The following is a 24,526-nucleotide window of genomic DNA, read 5'->3' on the forward strand; positions in this document are numbered from 1 at the left end:
TGTAACATCTGCAAAGGGGTACATCTGCCTTGTAACACTGATTCTTTTGGTTGCTTCTAATAATAACTTTCCAAATAGTTACAATTTAGTCAGCACGAATCAATTCCATTTATTTTAATACCCCATTTCTCCTTTTGATTACATTTATTCATGCCTTTTTTTAAAAAAACATAAACTTGAATCTTATTTTTTTATCTTCTCCATAATTTAATTTCTTGCATTTACTTTATTTTCATTTCTAATTTTTTAACATTTTTCATGCTGTATCAAGCTTTTTGCACTCTCTTTCAAATTTAGTTAACTTTTTTTTTGAGCTATTATAGTTTCTTTTCGTTCAGTATTCCTTGAATTACTGAATGGATTAGTCTAATCAGGCATGAAATTATACAAAATAGAAACAATAATCTTAATATAAAACACTATACCATAAATTTTAACTTTTTCCACTAAGTACTTCTTAGGTTATCTCACTAATCAGTCTTCAAAATAAAATTCTATTTTTGAACTTGTATATATATCTTTAGCAATTTTTGTGATATCTCTTCTATAATCATTTATCTTTATACAACACTCAGATTTGTTAAACTTTCTACAAACTCCCCCTTCTTCAGCTAACAAATAGTCCAGGGCAATTCTGTTTTCATAAACAAATGCTCACATTTGTGAATGTTGCTTGGCCAGCAGCTTTAGGGCAGTAGAGGTGTGGTTTGAAACAACTTTAACTACTGTCTGCAGCTTCATGAACTGATTCAATAGATAGATTTGGGTTCTGTATCTCTAAGATCCATCTGCAGCTCAAGTGGCTGGGTCATCTATCTGCAGGCCATTTGTCTTCATTTCTGGTTTCTTCTTGCTTTTGGAAAGTCAAGGTTCAAGTCCCTTTTATTGTTCTTTAATGTTTCATAAAGTGGTGTTCTTAACATATTGCTCCTGGACCTCGGTATAACGAAGAAGGAGGGTCATGTAACTCTTCAGATACAGGTTCTTTTTCACTTTTGAGGTAATTCACTCTATGCTCTTTACTCACAAATTTAATATATTCTATCAGGGGCTTTCCATTTGTTACTTGTTGTACCTGGTTGTTCCAAATAGAATTTTAGGTCACTTATGGATTGGTAAGGTTGGCTCCAGAACTTTTATACCAGCATAAATCAACGTGGTTATCCTACAATTAGTTTCTTTTTGTCATTCTCTAATATCCAGCAGGAGTTTTTGGTGGCCAGGTGTTAGTATTGTTATTTGATACAAACTGTTTTAATTATTTGATGATTCAAAATTTATCTTCCAGGTCATTTTAATGTCTTGGAAGTTTGAATAAGATTTCATTTTAAAAATTGGTCTGGAGCTAGACTCCCACTTTCCCACAGCTATTTTTTTAGCTATTTTAAGTCTTTCACAAATTTAACATTTAAATAATTTTAGTTCTGTAACTACTTCTTGCATTAAACCTACAAAAATATTTTAGTTAAAGTTGGCCAATCTCAGTTGCTATACTGCTGTTTCAACTGTTCACACTATTTATTCATTTTGTCTAATTCTTTCTTTGGGATCTTTTTTATACTTCTATAAAATTACTGTGATTGTAACAGGCAGCATTAACATATGGATGTGCCACAAACACAGATTTTATCTTGTTTTTGCATTTGTCACATTTGTTTGCATTTGTCACATTTGTTTGCATTTGTCACATGGATTAGAATTATTTTGATTTTGTTTTTGCATAGTTTGTTTGCTCATTGTTTGCTTTTGTGCTGCTTGTTTTAATATCGCTTGTTTCTTTCTTATTTTTTTGGATTCTGTCCCATCCTGCTTTATGGTCTTGGCCAGTTGCCAAGGGTATCTTAATGAACACAGTGAAAATAATCCTCAGGAGTTTTCACTCTCTACCTTCCTCAAGGCCCCTTGGGCTGCAGCCAAGGGCCGAGGTGCCGCTCTTCTTGGTAGCAAAGTTTATACCCTGGGGTCTGGTCACTGACACGTTTGGTCTCACTGCTACCCTTGGCCTCATAAGGTTCCTATGAGCCACTTCAACTCTGCTTGTTTCAAGGATGGCAGAGATTTCACAGCACTGTCTTATCTCTCTCTCTCTCTTAGTCAGTTATATTTTTTTTCTTTTAATTTAAACTACTAAAGCTCCAGAGATGTGCCAACTACAATAAAAGTTACTTTTTACACAACTTCAGTTAGCAATTTATTAATAAAGCTTTAATTAACAGGGGGTTCTTCTAGAAAAATTTTTGCTGTTAAATAAATAAAACATTTAGTCAAAACCATTTATATTTACTATACAAAATATTGGAAAACAAACATATTTTAAAAATACGGAAATATAAGTTTCTGTGAAAAAAAAACTGCTACATGTTTTTAACACTTATAATGCACATAACACAACTGTAACACACCATTTAGATACTATATATTCATAAAATGTGTTTGTGCTTCACAGACTCTGAGCAAGGCAGAATTTGTCTTTTGAATGTGTAAATATAATAAACCAAACCAAATTAATGCCAGGTTGTAACAAATGGTCAGTTGTGTTATATGTTAGAGTTCACTTGGCACAGCCAGCACTGCACACTTTTCAGTTAAATGGGATTTAGGTAGTGCTGCTGTTTCTATTTCCAGCAAAATATCTTTAGATGAAGGAACAGTTTTACCTCTTTTTTTTTTTTCTTTCTTTTTTTTTTTTTTCTGCTACTTATTAGTTTGTAAAGGATACAACAGATAACTCTCGCTTTCTTGTGTTTTAGTAATGAACTTATCTTTCCCCCCACCCCGGGGAAGCTACAGGGTAGCATAGTCGCTCTCTTCTTGATAAAAAGGTTCTTTTGAATTTACATACTGATTTAAAGCTTAACAAATCCAATCTTTAAACGATCCAAACTTTGGCCAATTCAAATTATATTTTTGGATCATTTTCTTTGTCTATTTAAACTAATAATAATTAATCATTTTCTGCTTGTTTTTCCTCTCCGGGATTCCCATGTATTCCCATGTATTCCATGTATTCCCCTAGATTGGAGTTCCTGGGTTTTGGCATCGAATTGTTATAAATGACTTTCAAATTTCCAAATAATCAATCTAATTAATTGATAATATACTTTAATAAATTGGATACAAAATAATAAAAGAATACAATTTAGTAAAAGAATACAATTTAGTAAGAAAGATAAAATTTAGTAGATATATTCAGATATATATTTATATATACATATGTGTGAATATAATTGGCCAGTGGTTACAAATGGTTAAGGCATAAGCAAAACCGACCCGGGGTACGGAGGGGGTTCCCCACCCTGCCTCACGTACAGAACAAAGCACTTCAAGCTAACCTTATATACTGTATGCTTATACATATTCATTTATGTTTCCCATATGTTTTCTCCTATTTCCGATTTTGCTGACTTTAGGTCACTTTTCATCACGGCACATGCTTCACTTGTTGTTAGGGGGTCTTCAGTTTTCTTTTGGGGGTCTTTTGGTGAAGGCTTCTCCTCTTCCTCATTGTCCTTTGGATAACCTTACAGGTTTGCATGTGCGTACTAAGCTTGTGTTATGTTACTCTACTAATTAGTCTGATATTTACTGATTTTTAGGCCCAGTGCTTAAAGTCGTTTTAATTTTGTCCATCTCAAGGCCGTTTTGGTCTTGAGACACCATTTATCTTCGAAACTACATCCTGTACCTCAATTTTAACATGTAACATCTGCAAAGGGGTACATCTGCCTTATAACACTGATTCCATTGGTTGCTTCTAATAGTAACTTTCCAAATAGTTACAATTTAGTCAGCAGGAATCAATTCCATTTATTACACAACCTCCCGGGCCCGCAGCGAGCCCCGAGCCCCCGCAGAACCGAGCGCGGCTCCCACCTGCGATGGCCGGGGCCGCCTCCGAGCTCCGCCGCCGCCTCACCGGGCTCCGGCCGCTGCTGCCGCCGCTGCCGGGCCCGCACAGACGCTCCGGCAATGGCGGCTCTCCTGCCCCACGGCCGCCCTGGGGGCGCCAGCGGGGCCGGGCTTGTCCCCGCTCTGCCCAATCAGCGCGCGCCAGAGCCACGAGTGACGGCAGAAGCAGCCAATCGCAGCCAGCGGCGGGCTCTGCACACGGCACGGCCTCGCCTGCCTTGGGCTGAGCTCCGCCATTTCTCGTTCGCCTGGGCTGAGGAGCGGCCCCGGCGCTGGGCCCGGCCCGGGCAGGAGGCCAAGGAAGCGCCGCTGCGCTGAAGCGCCGGGAGCTCGGGGTGCCCGGGAGCTGAGGGCGCTGCGAGCTGGGGGTGAGTCCGGGATGGAGCAGGGCTGTGCCGGAGCGAGGCCAAAACTCTGTGACGCTCCTTTCTGCCCCGGGCGGGGAGCCGAACACACAAGGAAAGGCTCGGGGGTCTGGATGAGGGTGGGGACAGTTCAATCCTTGGTCACGGGCACAGCACACCTGACTTGGGGAAATTAATTGAATTTATTATTCAAACATGTCAGAACAAGAAAACGAGAAGCAAAGTAATTCTTACGGAAATCCATCTTCCCCCCAGCTCTCCCTCCTTCTCGTGCTTAACTTTGTGCCCCTCTCCGTCCCCCTCCCCGCCCAGAGGCACAGGGATGGGGGTCACAGTCAGGTCATGTCAGTGCCTCCCCCTGAGGGACAGGAATCCTTGTCCTGCTGCAGCCTGGGGTCCCTGCCAGGGGCCAGAGTCCCTCAGGACCAGGCTGCTCCAGCGGGGATCGCCAGGGGGATCCCCGAGTCCGGCCAGGAGCCACTTCCATGGCTCTGCAGGGGCTTCCCCCGGGCTCGGGGCCTCTCTCAGGCACCCCCTGCTCCGGCCCGGCCTCATTGCCCCCCTCACCCCCCCATGCAGCGAGTGCCCGGGCAGGGAGATGGACGATTTTCACGGGGCTGAATCTTGGTGTTTCTGAGCTTTATTGGGCTAAATGTTGGTGTTTTGTTTTTTTGTGGGAGCTGAATCTTACTATTCTGAGAGGATATCAGAATTTTGGTGTTTTGGAAGTTTTTGATCTGTCTTTGTTAGCGTTCAGGAACACACAGAATCACAGACTGAATATATGCAGGTGCTTTATTGAAGTGTGTGGGAACTAGGGGTATCAGCAACCCAAATCTAGCTCCATTGTCTTTGTCCAAAATGCACATATTTCTACAATGTCAGCTGTAGCAGTAATCACTGTAACAACCTTATCAATATTGCTTCATTAATATTGCTTCATTAACTTTATATTGCTTCATGAGAGTTAGCTCATCCTTGCACGAACATGTACGAATCTTATCTCTGGGTGAGTATTTTGGAGACCCCAAGTACCAGTTCCCATTACCGTAAACATTTCAGCTTGCTAGTCCATCCCTAATACCAAGTATTCTTGTGGCCTACCTCTACATGATTTTAAGAAACATTTTCAGATACATTTAACCCCATAGTAACATATTTCCCCCCTTTGAAAGTATTTCACTTTACTATAATAAGTGTAATGCTTTCACTCTATACAGTCCTTTTTCTGAGTTTATACTTGATGTTCATCTTCGAATCCACAGTTGTCGTAAGCGTTGTTACACTCTGGAGGACTTGGAGATGACAAATGCGGATGTGGATCTCTGTCCCGTGTCAGTGCCTTTATTATCTTCTGGTTCCAGGATACTCTTTTCTTTATCTCTCCTTTCAGAACTGCACAGATTAACCAGATTGCTAAGAACACAATTAGTAGGATTATTAAATTCTCAAGAATAGTTTTGATCCATGCGCTCACGTTCCATCCTAACCCTTCAAAAATTTTATCTACCCAACTTGTGGTGAGATCTTCCCTCTCTTTCTGTGCTTCATGTTCTATGGGATTTAATGGATTAATGTCGTGTTCTACATCTGCAGTTCCATTTGGGATGTGGATGCAGCAGTGATTATTGAGAGACCGCCAGCTCTTCACCAGTCTTCACAGAAGTAATTGTGAATGCCACTTTATTTCTATCTTTATCACACTTTTATAGGGTTCTACAGGGTGTGCAGGCAGAGCAAGTTACTATTGGCTAACACACACAGTTTACATTTTTTCTCTTACACACAGGGATATTGTTTTGCTTTACTCTCTCTTCAGCATGAAGGTTTCAAGGACTTTAGCTCTTAATATCATGACTTATTTCAAAGGCTGGTTTGTGCATACAGGCCTTTACTAATATATAAAATATAGCAACAAGTGATCAATTTGTCCTTTTAGGTACCCGCATACTCCGTGTTCTTTCAACAATAACATATCTAAAGCCAATCTGTTTTGCAGGGTCATTTTAGTCGTGGCTTGTAATTGTACATTCAGCTCTCTAAATCCCTCTTTGGTAACTCTTGCCAGTCTCTTTCTACCTGACATGTAAGTTTGTACAACATCTTTCTATTGTTATAATTTGCTATTGGACCAAACAAGGATTCCAGAGCCCACTCAAATTTTACACTGCTGGAGGTTTCCTGCCATCTTTCTTCATCTTCAGCTTTGTTTTCCTGAAATTCTCATCTTCTCCTTATTTGCAGAAGTTCATGCTCTGCCTTGAATGGGGACGTTTTCCAAATTTGGCATAAGGTGGGGAGGCCTAAAGTAATCTCTTTTACTTTTTCACCTACAGGCAAATGTGTTGTCCAGGTGCCATCGCTTGCTGCCCATCCAAATTGGCCTGGACTCTGAATTGTACTTGTGCTCCATATTACCTTTTGGATCACTTGTCCTGTCTTGTCATTTATTTCACCTTGTTTATGTTTGATTCCTCTGCAGGCACATCCAATTTGCAGAGCTACTACTAGTGGTGGCATTTGTTTTATTTCTTCATCATCAGAAGTACAGTCCTAAGTTTTGTTCCATACCCACCAATTCACTTTGTCTGCCTCCATTCTACTACTGGTTGCAGTGTTCCATACCCCTGGATCTGTTTCATTTTCAGAGCCTTCCCACTTAATGCACCAAGGGCTATCTGCCATAGATTGGAATTTCTGAAGCACACTCATTGACCATGCACTGTCCCAAGCTTCAGCCCGATCTTTTCCTTCCTGTCCTTCACACTTCCACTTTGATACTGAAATCTTTTCTTTAATGACCTTTGCTATCTTTTCATAACACCATCCATAATTCCCTAATCCCCCATCCCAGCCTAGTTTTGGTTCGTACTTTCCTCCATTTTCATGACAATCCCATGTAGATGAATACTTTGGCTTCACAGCATTTTCAAACACTGTCTTATTTGGGTACTCGTAATCTATTTGCAATACATAGCTCACATTTTCATTTTTATTCTTTTGTATTTCAGGAAATTTTGATGTTATAATTCCCCAATTTATTGGGTCTCCTGCTGCCTTTGGTATTGGCAGACAGGCAGTTATTTTGCTGCTGTTTTGCATCTTGGCAAAATCTTTAATTAATCTAATCATCCCATTTTCTGTCTGAATAGTATTAGAGACTTTTATCACTTGTGTTTCTGGCGGCACCCCCACATCCCTCTTCATTCTAAAATGAAGAGTTGTCAGCTGATCCTTTTGCATTTCACATCCCAAGGTAACATTGATTCCAGCTGATGGCACTAAAGGCCATAAAATAATCACCATTCCAGTCACTAGCAACCTAGACATTTGAAACAATCAAACCCGCTTTATCTGCAGCTTTGTTGGCCCTACAGTTTGTGCAGTCCACCGTGCAGGGGAAACCTTCTTCACTCTGGTGTAATGTATGCAGGGATCCAGTCCAGCTCCTTTGACTGCTGTCAAGGTAGTTAACAGTACCTGATAGGGTCCATTCCACCTTTCTTTTAATGGTTCTTCGTTCCAGCTTTTAACGTACACTTCATCTCCCGGGGGGATGTCATGAACTGGATTCTCAAGAGTCAGCGGCCTGTTCCACACAAGGGTGCTCCGAAGTCGAGCTCGAGCTTTTGCAAGAGACAGAACATAATTCTACACCTCTTGCTTCCCTGTAACATGTACATTTGGATTAGGTTGAGGGGATTCATATGGTTTCCCATCCAATATCTCATAAGGACTGACTGACATCCCGCTTCTAGGCTTTATCCGAATCCTCAGCAGTGCTATTGGTAAAGCTTGTGGCTGCTGCAATTTAGCCTCTTGGCATATTTTGCTGATTTGCCTCTTCAATGTCTGATTCATCCTCTCCACCTGTCCACTGGATTGGGGTCTCCATGGTGTATGGAGATGCCAAGCTATTCCCAGCAACCTACTCACCTCCCTCACTACTGTGGCTGTGAAATGTGGGCCCCTATCTGATGATATTCCTAGAGGCACTCCAAATCTTGGAATGATTTCTTGCAGTAACCACTTGACTGTCTCCTTTGCTTGATTTGTGCTACAGGGAAGAGCTTCTGGCCATCCTGAAAATGTGTCAACCCCTACCAATAGATATTTGTATTCTCATGTTCTTGGTAATTCTACAAAATCTACTTGCCAATAATCTCCTGGTTCTACTCCTACCCAAATTTTCCCTAATTGTGCCTGTCATCTAGCCACTGGATTGTTCTTTAAGCAAATTTCACATTTTGACATTACTGATTTTGCCATTGTTGACATTTGTACTGAAATTAAACTTTGTTTTAACAATTTCACCAGTGCCTCTGCACTCCAATGACATTTGTTATGTTTAATTTGTAGAACTTCTGTCATTATCGAGGGGGGTACCACTACTTGTCCCTGTGTAGTCACATACCACCCTTCTGAATTCTTCTGTGCATTCAGTGAGCGTCCCAATTTCACATCTTTTATTGAACATTTTGGTTCTGGGGGTAAATTGAATTGAGATACATTAGTTTTTAAAGGTATCAGTGCCATTGCAGTTTGTACTTCTCGAGCAGCTTGTCGGGCTGTCCAGTCTGCTTTCCCATTTCCCTCATGAATTTTGGAGTTTCCTGATTGGTGAGCTTTGCAGTGCATGATTGCTACTTGCTCAGGCTTTTATACTGCTTTTATTAATTGCAGGACTGCATCTTGATGTTTAATGTGTGTGCCTTGAGAAGACAGCAGTCCTCTTTCTTTCCACACTGCCCCATGTACATGCACCACTCCAAAAGCATGTTTTGAATCAGTCCAGATATTTACTTTGTTCCCTTCACTCAGCTCTAATGCCCTGGTTAAAGCAACCAGTTCTGCTCGTTGGGCAGATGTGTTTGCTGGTAAGGAAGAAAGCTGGATTCAAAAGGTTAGCTGTCTTTAGTGTGACATCATCCTGCAAAGTTGGGATTAACTGGAATTTCATCATCCAGCTTGGAGATAGCCAATGGCTCCCTTTTGTTCTACAACAGTGGTCACCATGTGTGGCACATAGACATCTGTGTGTCTACCCATCGTGAGTTTCCTGGCTTCTTGGATCAGCATCACAGTGGCTGCAACTGCCCGCAGGCATGAAGGCCATCTGGCACTCACGTTGTCAAGTTGTTTGGAAAAGCAGCCTACCAGCCTTTTCCAGCTTCCCAAATGTTGGGTCAGCACTCCCAGTGCTGGGTGTGATCTTTCATGCACAAACAGCTGAAAATCTTTGGATAGATCAGGCAATCCTAACGCTGGAGCTGTTGTCAACGCCTCCTTCAGTCTGAGGAAGGCCTCCTTCTGTGGTTTGCCCCAGGTAAGCGGTTGTGTCTTCTGGGCTTCATACAGGGGCTCTGCAATTAGTCCATAGTCCATGATCCACAGGTGGTACCACTCTGTCATCCCAAGGAAAACTTGTAGCTCATGTAGGTTCTGGGGTTCTGGAATGGCACAAATGGCTTGAATACGATTAGTACCCAGCTTACACTGTCCTTGTGAGATTTCACACCCCAGGTAAATCACAGTCTGCTGGGAAATTTGTGCCTTTTCTTTAGACACCTTATATCCTCCCATTCCCAGCTGATTTAAAATTTCAATTGTTACCTTTATGCAGTCTGTTGAGATGTTAAACACATCTCTGCTGAGTGGTGGAAAAGAAACATTAAAATTCCTTTCCCCAAGGCAAAGGCAAACCTAGTGTGACGAGAGAAATAAGTTTTTAAGCCATTTTAAAGTTGGTCTGTTCTGCCAGCAGCTAATCCTGGGCAGGGCAGAGTGTGAGTGTCATCGAGAGGCAGAGTGGAATTGTCCCGGTGCCTTCCCCAGCAGCTGTGGCGAGGGCAGGCACAGAAAGGGCTGAAGCTGCAAGAGTGAGAGCAAGGATTGTCCCGCAGTGGCTGGAGATGGCAAAGGAGGGTGGCCAGGCCGAGGATTTGAGCAGAGGATCTGTGGGCAGGCCCAGGGGCTTCCCCCGCTGGGGAGCCCTGGCTGCTGCTGCGTTGCCTTCAGTGCAGGCTCAGGGGTGGCCTGTTTAATATTCCCTTGCAATTCAGATTTCTGAGTCTGGAAGAGCCATGGCTGGGGCATCAATTATTTTATTTTTTTCATTTTGTTAAGTTTTTTTCTCTTTCTTATGTCCACCCCGTAACATTGAGAATATCTGGGAGTAAAAAAGTCACACAGTGTTGTGGCTAGAAGAGAGAATCCTCAATCCAGCTCCTGCAATTCCCTGTTAATGATAAGAATAATTCCATCTCCATTTTAGTCCTGGGAAATGTTATTTCTGAGATTCCCTGGACCCTCTCAGGGTCAATATACCACAAGCCTTCAGTCAAAATAGGTCTCAAATATTTAAACATTTTCTCCACTATTTGAACTTTTCCGTCAGATACTCAAAGCTGCTTTTTTGCCTGCAAATGAAGCCATTTCACAGCGGCTTCCTCTACCTCTTCTCCTTGTCCTCCTGACTGGATCAAGCCATCCACATCCTGCATTAAGCCAGTCCCTGGGGGTGAGGTCAATTCCTTTGATATTTCCTGCAAGGCTTGCCCCAATCAGGCTGGTGCTTCCGTGCATCCCTGCAGAAGGACCATCCATGTCTTGAGCATTTTCCCTTCTACCTCTTGTTGCCAGCCCAAGGCAGAATTGTGTTTGCATCCTCTGGGAGTGGGCAGATCCCCAGAAAGCATCTTTTGCATCAGGTTCTGAATGGCAGCAGTGTGAGGAGGGCACCTGGTTGAGGATGGTGTAAGGATCTGAGAGTGTGGGGTGCCTCGGTTTCATCATCTCATTTCTTCTTCTTGGGTCCTGCAGCATTCTGTGGATTCCATTGGATTTCTTGTTTGGCAGGATAGGAGCATTCTAGGGAGCCATCCCTGGCTCCCCAAGCCGTGCCTTGAGCAGGACTCCCAGACAGGCTGTGAGCCCTTCCTTCCCTCCCTTGGAACAGGGGATTGCTTTTCGACACCTCTTGTCCTGGTTGCTTCAGGGAAATTTGGAGAGGCTCCATATCTAATTTTGCCAATTTCCCTGGGGCTGCCCACACTTGTGGGTTCACTTCAGCCTAGGCTCTGCCAGACATTTGACACAGAGGTAGAACAGAACCAGCCTCTGTATCACCTTTTGCAACATTAATTTGCATTCCCAGTGTAGCCATCAAATCCCTTCCCAGTAAATTACAATCACAATTGTGAGCAAATAAAAATTCCTGCATTTTAAACCCATCCCACACATTGGTTAATAGTGGCTGAATAAAACACACCCACTCATCTTTCCCACTTAGTCCCTTAATTATTTAAATATTCCCTAACACCTTTAGGTGTAAGATTGTGAGTGGATGGAGAGGCCCCTGTGTCCATCAGGAAAGGTCTCCTCTGGATCCAGAGCCACCCTGGATGTTCCCAAGGGCTGCAGTGTGGTGGGTCCCTGGTGTAATGGGAGCTGTGAGACCGCTAAGAATCCGTGTCCATCAAGGGCTGGACTTGCTGGTGCTGAGGGTGCTCCTGTCTGTGCTTGCAGTGTCCTTGTGCCCTGCAGCTGGAAGGCTGATTCCTTGCCAGGGGCTGTTTGGGTGGGCTGTCCCCTGGCCAGGAGGGCAATGCCTGTGCCAGGTGCTTGTGGCCGAGGGTGTCCCCTGGGTGCTGGGGCCCCCTTGGGCCCTGGGCTTGATCCCTCAGGGGCTGTAGGACCTGTGCCATGGCCTTTGCCTTCAGCTTGGCCTTTTGCTCATCCCTTGCTGCATTCAGCTGCTGAGCCTTTGGGAGCAAGTGCTGCAGGGGCTTCTTGTGGCCCTGCTGCAGCCCCCCTCAGTGCCTGTGGGTGCTCATCGTGTGGCAGCTGCTGAGCTTTCTGCGAAATCCTTCCTTTCTGCAGGGACCCAGCACAAAATGCTTCAAAGATGATCTGGATCCTTGCAGGTCTAATCCCCATTTCTGAGCTGTTCCTTCCTGGTGCTGGCTGTGCTGAGGCTCCCCTCCCCAGCCCGTATCCCAGAGCCGGTCCCTGTCCTGCCGCAGTGTCCAAAGGCGGCCCCCCCGGCGGGCAGGGCCGGCAGCTCCACGGGGCCGGGCAGCGGCCGGGGCGTCCCGCAGCCTCCTGGGGGCCGGGGGCCACTGCCGGCCCTGCCCGGGGGGTGCTGGGGTCAGGCAGCGCCCGGCGCTGAGCCCCGGCTGCCCCACAGCCCCGGCCCGGCCCCACAGCTCCCCACAGGCCCCCAGCCCGTGCTCCCGGTGCCGCAGCTCTGCGCCCGCTCCTGCCGCTCCCAGCTCAGAGAAACCCCCTGAAATCCTCACCTCCTTGTTTTCCTGTCCTGGAAAACTGGGATACAAAGGATCTGAGTCAGCTGGCAAATTCTGAGGATAAGACCCTTCTGAAAAACATCCCAATCCTCAGTATTTCTTTCTTCCTCTTCTTTTCCATCATCATTTTTCTTACCCCATAGATTCCTCCTGCTGCTTCTTGCCTTAAGCACATTCCTGCACACTCCCCTTCAGCCAATCCCTTCCCAGCACACCAACACCATCCATCCCCTGTTGTCTAAATCCCTTCTGGACTTCCCTTCCTGCCCCCCTGGGTGTCCATGTCCTTAATTCCCTCTGGGAGAATGTGCGAACGACCTCCACATGCTCCCAAGGGAGCCTTGAGATATATTTTGGGATCCTCATCCCTTTTGCTGGGACCCCATTCTGGCTTTCCCTTTTGTCCCCTCCCTGGGTGCCCTGCCATGTTAACTCCCCGAAGATGCCACTGTAGTCACTGCTGAGATTTTCAGTGCTCTCTCCCTGCCGACTCTTGAGAGCCCCCCTGATCCGTCCCTCGTCTGTCTCCTGCTCACTCTCGGGTACCCAATCAATCCCCGGTGCCGCCGCCAGCCGAGGGAGCCGATCCCCCAAACTGGGTGAGGCACCTTCAGCTGCACTCAGTGCCCGCCGGCCCGGACGGTGGAAGGAATTGCGGAGGAGCCCCAAGGTGTGTGGAAAAATTGACATCCCCAGAGGTTTCTGTCCACAAGGAAGACAGAGGAGTCCTGTAACAGTAATTTCATTCATAAAAATAGGGAGAGGCCATGGGACATTTCCCATGGGGCCTCTACAATTGTTGGCAGACAGAGCCTCCTTTTCATCCTAATTTTCTTGGTCACATCTCCCTCTCCCTTTCCCCATTGGCTGAAGTACTGGAGAGGTACAGACTGCCCAATGCACCTCCTACATACCCCCTTAATATGCACCCCACTTTTGTTTAGCCAACGATATTGATGGCTGTGTTAAGTCTTTGTTGTTCTTCTGGAAGTTGATGAATTTAGCAGGACCTTGGCTGAGCAGCCGTCTGTGTCATCAATTAATAACATTTTGTGCAGCTGATGGCTCCTCCTGTCACTTCCTTATGTCCACGTCCCTGGCCCTATGTGCAATGAGGTTGACGGGATCAGTTTGTAAAGAGCCTTTGTTGTTGTTCCTTTGCTGGGGTTCCCCCGTTTTGGGGCCATCCCCCCTGGAGCAGGGTGTCCCCCCTTGGTGCAGGCGCAGGGCTCAGTCAGGGCTGAGGCAATCAGAGCGCGCGGCGCTGATGACTCATCAGTGTCCAGGCAGAGCCGCAGCTGCCAGCGTTCCCCAGCTGGAGCCCAGCTGCGCCCCTCCCCCCCGGGCCTTGGCGCCCCCCTTGAGGGGAATTTGGGGAGGTGGGAGGGGGGAGCGCCAAGGCCGGGCCCCCCCGCGCTGTGGTGGCGGGAGCGGCTGCAGTGGGGAGCGAGTGCGGGCGGAAGCGGCCGAGAGCCCAGCGCTGCCCCAGGCCGAGCTGGCCCAGCTCCATCCGTGCCCCTGCGGTGGGATGCTGTGGGACTGGGGGGGAAGAGGGAGGCGGCAGTGGGTGCTGGGCCTGGGGGCAGGAGGAGAAGGGAAAGAGAAGCAGGGTTGAAGACCAGAATGGTCAAAAAATTCACGTGGGAGGACAAGGTGGGATTGTGCAGGAGGAGTAGTAGTAGGAGGAAGTGGAGTGTGAGGATGCATAGGGAGACATGAGGAGGAGGAGCAGGAAGAGGAAGCAGCAGAAGGTTCCTCCCTCCCTGTGTGTGCAGTCCCAGGAGTGTTTCCCTGCCCACAGTCAGCAGGTGACTGCAGAGGGGGATCCATGATTTTCACAGGTCTGAATCTTGGTGTTTCTGAGTTTTATTGGGCTAAATGTTGGTGGTTTGTTTTTTTGCAGGGGCTGAATCTTTTTATTCTGGAGGAGGTTTGACTGAATTTGGTTTTTGGTTAGTTTTTGATCTGTGTTTTTATGTTTGGAGGATGTTTGGGCTGAATCTTGGTGTGTAGTAGGCTCTTACAGACACAAGATGCCAAATGACTTCCTTAGATGAACTTGGGCAAGGAGGAATCCCCAGCCCAAAGCGCTGTCCTCTTGTTTTTTCCCCAAACCAGGATTTTCATTCCCTCACCCTGGCCAGATGGAGGAGGAGGAAAAGCCCCAGAGATCCCACATGAGGAAGGGCTGCAAACCCAGTCCAGGGAGCTGCAGGGAGGAAAGATCCCCCCAGTGCCAGGAACACGGCCAGAGATCCAGCCAGAGCTCAGAGCTGGGGGAGAAGCCCCACAAGTGCTTGGAATGTGGGAAGGGCTTCAGAAAGAGCTCCCAACTGATCCTACACCAGAGGATCCACACTGGGGAAAAGCCCTACGAGTGTGGGGAATGTGGGAAGAGCTTCAGCCACAGCTCCAACCTGAGGAGTCACCAGATGATCCACACTGGGGAACGGCCCTATGAGTGTGGGAAATGTGGGAAGAGCTTCAGAGATATCTCTCACCTGATGACACACCAGGTTATCCACACAGGGGAACGGCCCTACACCTGCTTGGAATGTGGGAAGAGCTTTGGATGGAACTCTGACCTGCGAAAACACCAGCTCATCCACACTGGGGAGAGGCCCTACGAGTGTCCCGAGTGTGGGAAGAGGTTTCAGCGCAGCTCCCATGTCCTCCAGCATGAGCGGATTCACACAGAGGAGAGGCCCTTCCGCTGCCCCGACTGCGGGAAGGGCTTCAAGCAGAACGGCAACCTCACCGTCCACCGGCGCATCCACACTGGGGAGAGGCCCTACGAGTGTCCCCAGTGTGGGAAGAGCTTCTCACAGAGATCTAACTTGACCCAACACCAACAGAGGCACCAGTAAGGGAAGCCCTGCGAGTGCCCCGAGTGCGGGAAGAGCTTCGTGCGCTGCTCCAGCTCCATCCCCCATGGGAGGATCGGCGTTGGATGATCCCCAGTGACCCCCGTTGGGCAGAGCCCTGGTGATCCGTGGTCCTGGTGATCCGTGTTGGGAAGACACCTGGCTGGGAGGCTCCACATCTTCCTGGCTCCCTGTGGGCACCTGGATGAAAGCAGGGGAATGAAAGTCTATCAGGACACAGACCAATAATGGGAATTGTTGACTTTCAATCCTCGAGAACCTTTTGCCTCAGGAGCGGTGTGGGCAGAGAAAAGGGGGTGACACCGGGCTTGGGGGGCTCCAGGGGAGCACACACGCTCTGTGGAGGGGGAGGACACCACTCCCGGGATCCCCCTCACCTTCCTGCACAGGCAGAAGCTGAGCCCCAGTGCCAGGAACATGGAGACTCCAATCCCCGTCAGCCTCTTGCTGTGGGCAGCGTTTGACAGCATCTCTGGGGGGTCTGCAGAGGTCAGGACCCCCAAAACCTCTCACAGACCTCCCAAGCCCCTCCAAGGACCCTCTCAGTCTCTGTCAGCCCATCCAGGACCCTCTGAAACCTTTTTTGGAGTCACTAATTTTAAACAATTAAGAATTAGAGAATAATTAGAGATCTTGGCTAGAGATCGGCCTTGCTGGAACTAGTTAGAGTTAGTGATTAAGTGAGAAGCAGGATTTGAGATAATGAATCTTGAACTTAGGTAAAAAATTACTTGTCATTGTATGTTTGTTCAGCTGTGCTTATAATGAGAAAAGAGGAACTGATCAACAGGTTCAGGAAGATCACAGACCTTACATCTGGAAACCCATTTCAAAGTCACAAGGGAGGAAATTGGAGTTGTGCCAAATGTCATTTGTAATATCAACCATTGTAAAGGTAGAAAGGTGAGAGTGAGGAAGAGCGGTTTTCCTTCATCTCTTGATGACCCCTCCTTGCCAAAACAACCCCCTCTTCAAATTACAGAGCCAACCACAAAGGCATAATGACATTTTAAATTCATTGCCATGAATTTTAATCCGAAGTGGAGCATGGGAGGTGTTAGCATTGTGAATATATATTAGTATTAATATGTATTAGTATTTTGGATATTCAAGACTTTTGTAAATAAATAGACACTGGAATCTTTTGTAAACTTGCAGTGCGCATTAAGGGGTGACTCCCTCACTCGCCCAGTGCTGTGATTAAACATCCACTTTGTAACTTTAAACTGTTGGAGAGGTTTTTTTGTCCGTTAACAGATTGATGTTGATACCAGATCAATATTGCTATTTTGGTAAATCACTGCCAGTCTCTTCCCAGCCTCCCCAGGACCCACCAGAGCCCCTCCTGTTCCTCTCAGGATCCCACAGCCCCCTCTCAATTTCCCTCCACTGCCCCAGGACCCCCAAACCCTCTCCCAGTCCTTTTCCAGCACCACCAGGATTCATCAAGTCCCCTCCCAGTCTCTTCCCAGCGCAACCAACCTCATCCCAATCCCTGCTTTCCAATCTCCAATCTCCTTCCAGCTCCTCCAGGCTCACTCAAATCGCTCCCAGTGACACCCAGCACCCCCAAACTCCCTCCCAGTGTCCACCAGGACCCCCAGAACCCCATCCCACCCTCCCCAACATCCTCCAGTCCTTTTCTCAGCCATTCTTGACCCCCAAACCCCTCTCCCAGTTTAAACCAGTCTATCTCAAACTCCCTCACAGTTCCTTCCAGCACACCCCAATCCCCCTCTGGGCCCCCCCAGTGCCTCCCCCGCTGTCCCCGGCGCTGTGGGGGCCGGGCCGTGCCCCAGTGCCGGCTCAGGGGGTGCTCCAGGCTGACGTGCTCCACCTGGCAGCTGGAGCTGAGCCCGCATTGCCGGGGGCGGTTTCCAGCAGCACCAGGAGCTGCTGGCTCCAGTCCCCGCTGGGGAGCACGGCACTGGCCAGCACGTGGCCCGAGAGCTGCTGCTGGCCCTGGGAGCAGCTCAGCTGGATGTGGGCAGGGGAGAAATCCATCAGGGAGCAGAGCAGGCGGCCGGGGCCGGGCTGGGAGCTCCAGGGCACCAGCGAGATGGACACGATGGGGACACTGGGAGAGAGTGGAGACAGACTGGGATCAGCTGCGGAGGAACTGGGAGAGATGGGTGAAGAGTGGTGTGGCATTGGGAGGGACTGGGAGTGGACTGGGAGGGACTGGGGTGTCACTGAAAAAAATCAGAGCGGATACTAGGACACTGGATGAGGATTTGTAGGTCTGGGAGTGAAGTGGGAATGAACTCGGAATAGACTGGGAATGGGCTAAAAGGGAGTGGGGGGGACTCTGGGGCCTCTGGGAGGGACTGTGGTGGCACTGGGACGGACTGTGGTGGCACTGGGAGGGACTGTGATGGCACTGGGAGGGACTGTGGTGGCACTGGGAGGGACTGGGAATGAAGTGCGCAGCACTGGGAGGCCGAGTCCAGCGCGGGGCTCTCGGCTCTGTGGATCTGCCCGGCAACTGATGAGTCATCAGAGAGACGCGCTGTGATTGGCTGAGGGGCGGCAGATCCACGGAGGAGCGAGATGGTTCGGGGGGCATTTGGGGCGACGGGGATGAGTTAGAACAGGCTGGGATGGACTGGGAGAGCCACGGGAGCCACTGGGAGGCCGCAGGGATGGGCACATGGAAGGCTGAGGGCTCTGGGGTGATTCCCAGGGAGGTTTGGAGGGACTTCTCCCTGCCCTTGTCCCTACACACGAGGACTTGGATTTGTTTCAGTTCAGTGGAATTCATGGTGATCTGGGGGGAGCTGGAGCAAAGCAGCTGGAAAGCACAGTGGGCTTGAGAGGGACTGAACCAGGGCAGGAGTTGGGGCTGCCTCGAGTGAGCTCTCACAGTGTGAATCTTCATGGGGTCTTTCTAAGGGAATTTTGTTGAATTTTTACATTCATTATTAAAAAGCAGAGTCAGAAGTGGAGCTCTGCTTTCAGCTTGAAATGAGGGGATGGAACATGGGCACTGGGACTTCTGTAACCTTGTAAGAACCGGTCTGAAGATTCTCTCATCTGTCTCACAGCCATCTCAAGGACAGAGACTGAGACCCTGAATATCACAAGGGACTTGGCTTGGGGGTTTGGGCCTAGCTGAGGTGGATGTTTGCTAAGTGATTGTTTGCAGATGGTTGCATGGTACACTGCCCTTGTTCCTGCTGGTGAGCAGAGGTTTTTGCGTGGTACCCAGTGCAATGGGTTTTCTACGACACATTACCCTCGTTCCTGCTGGTGAGCAAAGACTTGCAAGACATGGATCACTCTGTACCCTACACCTGCTGCCTACGCAATGGAATTAATCACAATGATCATCAATCTCCTCTGTTTTTGGCCCTGCGCCCCTCGCTTTGCAAAAGACTATAAAATTATATCCCAAATTTACCTTCCTTTGAGATCTCCCCAGCGGACAGAAGACTCTGCGTCGTTGGACGGCTGAGTGGACTTCGACGTTGGTAGCTATAATCCCCTTACTCTCTTTTCCTTATGCTTTGCTTTCTCCTCTTTTCTCTCTATCACATATTAGTGCTGATGAGCACTCAATAAAGTGTGTTTTGCTGTTTAAGTCCTTGGTTTGCTGATAATCTTTTGTACTCTAAGACCGACTAAAAGAACCACATCACGAATCCCACCTTGCGGATCGTGACATAAATTGGCGTCACGGACAGGATTCTGAGAGACAGAAGGGGTTGCAGGTTGTTGTGCAGTCTGGATCAGGGGAAGGACATTTCGCTTCAGCCGCCCCTAGCCTGCCACGCTGGTGAGCAGTGTCTAGAAAGCAAGGGAGGCGACTCGAATTTCTCACAAACTGCACACGCCCAGGTGAAAAGCACCCCTACACTCATTTGAGGGCTCTGTCTGCAGAATTTTACACGGGACCTTTGAGTACAAAAGGTGGGACTTACTGATTTTTTATATGCTGACTGCTTGGTGTAGTGGAGAGACAACCTGAATTTTGAACTAAAGGAATGCCTCCCAAGCAGATTTGGTCTCTCCACCCACGGCAGGGGGGAACACAGCGTTGGCTGTGTCTGATGTAGTGTGACTGAGTTTTACCTCCCTGGAGTGGTTCTGTGTACTGTTATGTGTTTTTGATGAATTCTGACTGCTTGGTGTAGTGAAGAGACAGCCTGAATTTTAAGATAAAGGGGTGCCTCCCAAGCAGATTTGGTCTCTTCATCCATACAGGGACGCGAAGGGTGACGTGGCAAAGGCTGCGTTTGTGCGTAACTTAAGTTTTACCTCCCTGTAGTGGTACTGGGCCCTTCACACACAAAGATGAGTGAACACTCTGAAAACTCTAGTATAAAAGATAAAGCTGCATTCTTTGCTTTGTTAGCAAAGCACAATGCTAAGCCCTCCCCAGCTGGGGAAGAATGGGCTCAAAATAATTGGTTCAACCTGGAAAATGTAACTGATAGAATTTGCTCCCTGCAACATGAGTCAAAATTCAAATTTGGCCGTAATAAAACCATAATTTATTCTGTACTGGGAGCTTGCCTTACATCAGCTGTAGAGGCTCGCACGAGACGAAGGCAGGAAGAAAATGCAATTATACAATCCCTACAAAATTTAGTTGAAAGTTTGCAAAATGAAATTCATTTCTTATGACCTGCTCTGAGTGAGGAGTGTGCCAAAAATTCACAGTCTGCTGATTCCTTTAAGGAGTCACTGGAAAAAGAAACTCCTCAGACAAATCACATATATCCTCAAGCAGAATTACATTCGGTAAAAAATAGTGGTGAAAACTGTTGCTCCCAAATAAGACCTTTGATTAAAACAGAATATAATTATATCAATGATGAAGATCTTGATCCACATATAACCACTAAAGAAATCCCGTACACTGCTACTGAATTGGCTAAGTTGAAAAAGGAGTACAGGCGTCTCCCTCATGAGTCAGAGATAGAATATGTATTCCGAGTGTCTCTCACAGGGGGAGATCAAATTCGATTAACAGAACAAGAAGCAAGTGGTTACTGGGGTCATGGTGTTTTCTTAACAACAGGAGATAACCACAACCCATGGTCCCTAACCCAGTGAGCTGCATATTGGGCAGGGGGACTTAACCCCCTGGAAAGGGGAGATCCTGTAGCTCTGACTGGCTCCCCAGATCAAATTCTAGAAAACATTCATAAGGCAGCTTGTCTACAACTGATTCACGTAAGAAAATTAATTGTTGGTTATGAATCACCAATGTTGTTACCTGTGAAGGCTGAAATTATGACCCCTTTAATTCGTGGCCTGCCAGAATCGCTTAAACCCACCGCTATCCTTCTCCAGAAAACGATAGCTGCCATAAGCCCAATAGAAAGACTGGACAGGCTTCTGGAAAACCCAAAAAATAAAAGTAGATCTGTTGATCCTGGATTTTCTCCGTACAGGAATCCTTCACCACATACAAACTCACAACTCAATTTAGTTGCTGGAAATCACAAAATTTGGACATGGAGTGAAGTTGCAAAAGAGTTACTAAATTATAACAGAAAATATGGTCCTGTAAAAACCCCAGAGGAAAAGCTAGAAAGAACAAAGGGTGTTAGGCACACTGCCCCTCCAAACATAAAAACAGAAAAGGGTAGGCAAATGTCTAGCTGACAGTATTGGTGGAACTTGGGGCTGAAAAAGGGGATACCAAAGGGGTTAATGGATAACCTACCATTTGAAAAATTAAGTAAACTGGTTTCTTGGTGGCAGGATTCCAGCCCCATTGTACCAAGATGTACATTGTACCCATTCCACCTTCCCCAGACAGTGAGCCAACACAGCCTTATGCACAGTATCTGGGTAGTGGGCCAAAGCAACATCACTCACAGGTTCTGGACAGTGAGCAGAAACAATCACAGTTTCTGAGCAGTGGGTCAAAGCAAAATCACTCACAAGCTCTGGACAGGGAGCAGAAACAACCCCAAAGTTTAGCAATGGAATTGAAACATTTTCAGAAGCAGGGAAACTTGAACCCCCGTCTCTAATTGAAGGTGAGCATAGAGATGGGGGGAGCAATTGGATATATCTTGGACAGCTCACCCGCAATCGACAAACTGGAGATTTATTAATAACAGCAATAGTTGGTCCCAAGCAAACACTGGTCACTGGAGCCCAAATTTCTGCGTTAACAAATACAACTGCCCAAAAATGTGGAATTGTTCCAATAAAGAAAAGATATTGTGTCCTGAATGCTTTGGGAACTTCAGAAGCTATGAAAATAGCTTTTGTAAAAATCTTATTACCTGGAGAGGAAGAACAATTAACTATCAAAGTAGTGCTTGGAGATATCCCAAATGATTTATTGGGCATGGATGTTTTGGCTGGAAGGCAGTGGGAAGATCAGGATGGCCTATTGTGGTCTTTTGGCACATCATATCTTAACATTAACTTGCTCCAAGTAGCACCTTCCCTGCCGTACAGCAAAATCACTAATGTTAAACAATATCCTCTCCCTTCTGGTGCCAAGGAAGGTATCAAAACTGTAATTCAGGATTTACAAGATCAAGGAGTAATAGTTAACACTCATTCCCCTTTTAACTCTCCAGTGTGGCCAGTGCAGAAACCTAATGGAAAGTGGAGACTTACATTGACTTTCACAGGCTAAATGCCAACACTGATTCCCTCACTGCAGCCGTTCCAAATTTAGCTGAATTAATAATATCAATTCAAGAAAAAGCTCACCCATTCATGGCAACTATAGATGTCAAAGACATGTTCTTTATGATAACTACACAGCCAGAGGACATGGACCGTTTTGCTTTTACTTGGGACGGTCAGCAATACACCTTCACCAGATTACCACAAGGGTACAAACACTCTCCCACCTTAGCTCACCATGCTTTGGCATAAGAACTAGAAAAGATATCCAAGCCTGAGGATATAGCTGTTTATCAATACATTGATGACATTCTTGTGGGGGGAGAGGAAAAAGAAGTAGTGGGGGAGGTTCAGCAAAATATAATATCTCACCTAGAAAGCCTTGACCTACAAATCCCCTCAGAAAAAATTCAGAGACCATCACAAGAAGTGAAATTTTTGGGAATCTAGTGGAAGGGAGGTATGACATGTATACCACCTGATACACTAACCACTCTAGATCAGATTAAAATGCCTGAATCCAAGAAAGAACTTCAACAAGCTTTAGGCTTGTTAGTGTTTTGGAGAAAACACATCCCAGATTTTTCAATAATTGCCAGGCCCCTTTATGATTTGTTAAGAAAAGGGATGCAATGGGAATGGACCCCTTCCCAGGAAGAGGCATTGCAATTATTAATCTTTGAAGCAATAGCCTATCAAGCACTGGGCCCCATACATCCCACAGATCCTTTCCAAGTAGAATGGGGGTTTGCTGCTTCAGCACTGTCAGTTCACATATGGCAACGGGGTCCAGAGGGCCCTACAAGACCTGTTGTGTTTTTCTCCCGTGGCTTTAAAGAAGCTGAGAAGAGATACACCACCTGGGAAAAGGGACTGTTTGTGGTTAGCATAGCTCTCATAGAAGTGGAGAAAATTACACAACAACAACCCATAGTGCTGAGAGGCCCTTTTAAAGTTATAAAAACAGTCACTACTGGGACTCCCCCCCTGACGGGGCAGCACAGAGGGCTTCAGTGAGAAAATGGTATGCCCAGATCGAACATTACTGTAACATCTTTTCAATCACTGAAGGAGCTATAAAAAATCTGGCCATACAAGAAACCGAGAGCTTGGCTGATGGCCACGAAAAACCTGTTTCTGTAATTAAGGTAGCCCCTCCTTTCTCCCCTGAAAAATCAACAAACTCTTGGTTCACTGATGCTTCTGCCAAGCGAGAAGGGAAGGTATGGAAGTACCGGGCAGTAGCTCTCCACACTTCCTCAGGTGAACAAATAGTTACTGAAGGAGAAGGTAGTGCTCAAGTGGGTGAATTAATAGCTGTTTGGAGCGTTTTCAAACGTGAGGCACAGAATACCTCTGTAGTTTAGATTTACACTGACTCCTATGCTGTGTTTAAGGAGTGTACAGAGTGGCTCTCTTTTTGTCAACAAAATGATTGGGAAGTAAATAGGATTGCAGTGTGGCAGAAGGAGAAATGGCAAGAAATTTTAAATATTGCAACCCAAGGAAATTTTGCTGTAGGATGGGTGGCTTCACATCAAACAAATGGAGATTTAGCTGGTAACCTGAACAATGCAGTTGATGAACTAGCAAGAATAAGTTCTCTAAAGGAGGAACTTGTTTCAGATGACTGGGATCACTTATTAGAGTGGCTGCATGTAAAAAGACAACACACAGGTGTAAAGGATTTGTATAAAGAAGCTTTTGCCCGTGGGTGGCCTGTTACCAGAGAAATGTGCAAAACATGTATATCAGCCTGTGAGCAATGCCTCAAACGGCTGGAAAGGCACCCTCTGAAAGATGATCCTTTGCATTTAAGAACAGACAAAGGACTTTGGGATGCATGGCAAGTCGATTATATCGGCCCTTTCAAACAGTCAAGAGGTAAACACTTTGTGCTGGTAGGGGTAGAAATTGTGTCCGGGTTAGTTCAGGCTGATGCTTTTAACAGAGCCACTGGTGACAACACTGTTAAGGCTTTGCAGGGATGGTTTGGAACTTTCCCAAAACCACAGGAAATTCAATCTGATAATGGTTCTCACTTTACTGTTAAAGCTGTGCAAGACTGGGCAAAGGATGAGGGAATTAAATGGACTTTTCACACCCCTTACTACCCTCAAGCTAACGGGATTGTAGAGAGAACCAATGGTCTCCTTAAGCGACTCCTGAAACCACATGAAGGGAATTGGGATGTTCGATTATGGAAAGCTGTCAAAACTGTAAATGATAGATGGGGGGTGAATGGGTGTCCTAAAATCACTGCCTTTTGCCCAAAAGCTCCTAGCATCATCCCTGCATCATGGGGGCCAGATGATTCTAAGAATCCAGCGCACTACCCTGGTCAGCCAGTTTTGGTGGACCTCCCCACAGTAGGGGAAGTGCCACTGATACTGAAAGTTCCCTTGAACAAGTATGTGTGGGTAGCATCTGATGCCCTGGGGAAGGAGCATCGGATAAACAC

General features: G+C 46.6%; 1 protein-coding gene and 1 pseudogene across 1 annotated transcript in view; one reads left to right on the forward strand and one right to left on the reverse strand.

Annotated features, from left to right (window-relative positions):
* LOC131588457 (zinc finger protein 729-like) overlaps window positions 1-24,526 on the reverse strand; it is a 298,116-nt pseudogene that overhangs the window by 231,022 nt on the left and 42,568 nt on the right.
* LOC131588549 (zinc finger protein 239-like) overlaps window positions 4,177-24,526 on the forward strand; it is a 135,224-nt gene continuing 114,874 nt past the window's right edge. The window contains exon 1 of the mRNA XM_058857479.1: window positions 4,177-4,277. The gene's annotated coding sequence lies outside the window, so the exon portion shown is untranslated. The remainder of the gene's footprint in view (window positions 4,278-24,526) is intronic.

This window comes from Poecile atricapillus, chromosome 26, assembly GCF_030490865.1.
Source record: "Poecile atricapillus isolate bPoeAtr1 chromosome 26, bPoeAtr1.hap1, whole genome shotgun sequence".
Classification (NCBI taxonomy): Eukaryota; Metazoa; Chordata; class Aves; order Passeriformes; family Paridae; genus Poecile; species Poecile atricapillus.